Below are 3,478 nucleotides of genomic sequence, written 5' to 3'. Positions count from 1 at the left end.
TTTTTTTTTTTTTTTTTTTTTAACGTCCCTTTTCCTCTGAATTCCTTCTGTTTCCTCTTCATTTTGTAAAAATAGATCTTCTCATGAATCATGTACATTTGAACCTAGCTGCAGCGGGGTGGGGGGGCACTGTTTAATGCTAAACAGGCTTTTGTACACCATGTTTCAGAGGTCCATGTCAGTCTGAGATGGGGGAGCTGTTTTGGGATCAACTCACGGTGGGGGGGTGGACAGGTGAATGCTGAAAGGTGGAGTGACGGCGTGGCTCGTTTTTATCTTTTCTTCCTTTTTTCAACATCAACTTTGATATGACTTCATAATCATGGACGTGCTGTTTAGATTTCCTCTTTTATTTTTGTAGATACATGAAACCAGCATTGTTTTTCTTTAGTTCACTCAAAGTTGACTAAATAAAAATCACAGCTCATTTCAAGTTCGCCATCATGCGGATCACTTTGTGTTTGTCATGTTTGTCAAGGTCATTTTTTTTTTATCTCCTTCCATTCAACATTTTGAATTCAACTTAAACAATAGCTGTTACTGGTTTGATAAGAGTTTAAATGTTTTTTTCTTACATTTTAGGATTTTAAAGGGCCTATATCGTGCTGTTCTTAGCCTTTCAGTGTGAATTATATCTATTTGGCACAAAAAAACACATTTCTTACATAAAATTAGTTATTTTCATTAGCTCTTTTCTTAGTACGACACTTTGATCTCTGAGGCTCCGCCTTTTGATCCATGTGAGGCGACTTCATGACCCTAGAGACGACCGCGGCGGCGTTTCTGCATTTCGCCCATGAAAACAAACGATCTGAACTTTGAAAGCGTTTTGTCAATCGGTAGCTCTGCAGAGAAAGTATGTGGCTGTTTCCAAATTGACTGACTTCTCATTAAATATAGAATCTAATTCTGAATTCTTCCCCTTCATTCAGCCCTCTAAAAGGCGTTATGGAAAGAAGTGTTTCATGTTTCCGACGTCACTTTCGTTCGATGACGTCACCACTAATCGCTAGCGTTGGCGCGGAGCTTCCAGCTTTAAAAGGTCGTGCTACAACAAAAAGTCAGAATTAGATTTAAATGTGAACGTCTGCTTCAGAACGCTCCAACGGAAGAAAAGCGCTTCTCAGTGTGATTGATGTGAACTGTCCCTTCAAATGGAAGAGTTCGGATCGGGCCTATAATGACATAATCCAATGAATGCCCCTAGAAATTTCCCAGAATGCTCTGCAAAAACCAGTGTGCATGGATGCTAATTAGAATATGGGCCACAATAAGTAATTTTTTGCAAAAAAAAATATTTTTCCTTTAATAAATCATCAATATTTTTGTCAGAGCATAATTGATTCAATAGCTGTGGTAAAAGGCTCGTATTGATGAGGTTTTCGCTTGAAAGGAAGTCGATGTCATATTAGCCATTAGCACAGACTTCCTGGAAGGGGCTGTTCTCACTTTGTGACATCACAACTTGAGTGTTTTCATGGTTTGGGAGGGGCTGGTGCTCAGAGATCAGGGTTTTAGAGGAGACCTCAGAGATGTGTGAATAGAGCAGAATACCAATTTGGGGTTGATTTTCTGAAGAAATAAAATGATCCACTGAAAAGCTCAAAGTTTATTTTTTTTAATGAACCAGTATTTTTATCATCAGAACATGATGGATTGTTGTAAGAGACCTGTATTGATTAGGTTTTTGCCACGTGAATTCGGTGAAGTCATATTCACCGTTTTAAAAAGAAAAGTCGTGAGTACGGACGGTGTCTGGATTGCTTTTATAATCCAGAACACTAAAGTTCTACACCTTTTAGGATTTTAAGAGTTAGGAATGGGGGAGAATTTGTACATAGTTGCTGTGTGTTAGCCTGGGGGCGGAGCTTGCAGCACAGACTTACTGGAAGGGGCTGTTCTCACTTTGTGATGTCACAATGTGAGGATCCAGTCGTTTTCATGGTTTGGAAGGGGCTGGTTCTCGGAGATGCGTGATAGAAGCAAGATACCACTTTGGAGTGTTTATTGTGGGAAAAAATGACCAAAACTCCATAAAACGTTGATGTAGCATGATATAGGCTCTTTAAAGGTCGATGTCAAAGCTTTAGTGATCATGTCGGCTCAGACAGAAGGAAGCGGATGAGACGTAAACGTTTCTGTTCATCATTTTTGGTTGAATGAATTTAAAGACTTCCGATCTAAACTGGGCACACGTGGCTGAGGAGAGCAGTGCAATAACTCACTTTTTGAACTGTAGGAAGCCTTTGAGTTTTAAGTGTAAAATGAAACTTTGTTCAAATATATTTCAGATAATCACCGACGACATACTCCCGTTGAACCTAGCTTAGCGCATTTCCCATGTGACCAGCTTCTGCCGTTTAGTAATCCAGTAAATACCGCGCCGCATAAGGAATGTGGAATTACTTGCGATGCTTTTTGCCTGCAATAATTTTCGGTTCAGTTTGCTGTGGAAAGAAGAGCCATAGATAGAAGAACAAAAACGTTTTCCAATGCGGTCTTTTTTTTTTTTTTTTTGAACCACTGTGCATTAAGTTCAGAGGCACACAGGGTCTTCCCAGTGAAAGCAGGCTGAAGTTCAGCTTAAGCTGTTGCAACTGGTGAAAAAAACAAAAAAACAAGCTTCCCTCTGCAGTGTATCAAAGTATTTCACTGCCTGTTTCTTCTAACCCAGACACTCTTTCTGTCCGTCGTCTGACATTTGTCTGTCCTCATTCTTGAGCCTTCTGTCCACGTATAAACACACGCAGCTTTGAGATTATAAAGACACTAAATGTCAGTCGGAGCGTGGAGCTGCTCTTCTTCCTCATTTGTCTTGAAAAAACCTCTCCAGACAAACGCCGGTAAACTTGGTTGAACAGTTTCTGTGCAACATTTTTTCCCCATTAAAAACGGAAAAAAAAAAAAAATCTACCTTTAGACCTTAACGAGTTTTCATTCAACACAAGTCAACTCAGGAAGTGAAAATTAAACGACAGAATCATTTTAACGATGAAAAAAAACACACAGCCCCCATTATTATAGGAGGTTTCCAAACCAGGAGAGAAATGCTCAATGTAAACGCGTTCTAACAGGGGTGGGCAAACTACGACCCGGGGGTCAGATGTGACCCGTTAAACTGTGAGGCTGCCATGATAGTCGACTAATCAATAAACAAAATAGTCAATGACTAATTTAGTAGTGGATTAGTCATTTTATATTATAGGAAGATGGAGTGGAATAAAGTTGAAAGTTATAATGACATTATGCTAGCTTTTTTTTTACTTTTATTAAGGCGTTTATTAAGGTTTTTTAGGATTATTTGGAGTGTAGCTAATATTTCAATTACACGCTAGCTGTTTTGGCTAAATTAAGTTTTTTTTCTCCTTTTTTTTAAGGCTAATTTGGAGTTTAGTTATTATTTCAGCTACATACTAACCGTTTTTTTTGTTGTTTTGTTTTGTTTTTTGCTAATTTAGGTTTTTTGTATTTAGGCTAT

General features: G+C 38.6%; 1 protein-coding gene across 1 annotated transcript in view; it reads left to right on the top strand.

The window, feature by feature from the left end:
- The window catches only part of ppp1caa (protein phosphatase 1, catalytic subunit, alpha isozyme a), a gene marked incomplete in the record, with an annotated part of 14,009 nt that extends 13,556 nt beyond the window's left edge, over positions 1 to 453 (top strand). Inside the window, 1 exon segment of the mRNA XM_024271553.1 lies at positions 5 to 453.
- Positions 454 to 3,478: the final 3,025 nt, after the last annotated feature.

Source organism: Oryzias melastigma, linkage group LG8, assembly GCF_002922805.2.
Source record: "Oryzias melastigma strain HK-1 linkage group LG8, ASM292280v2, whole genome shotgun sequence".
Lineage (NCBI taxonomy): Eukaryota > Metazoa > Chordata > Actinopteri > Beloniformes > Adrianichthyidae > Oryzias > Oryzias melastigma.
Note: the sequence above shows the minus strand (reverse complement) of the source record. Positions and strands in the feature narration are given on the sequence as shown.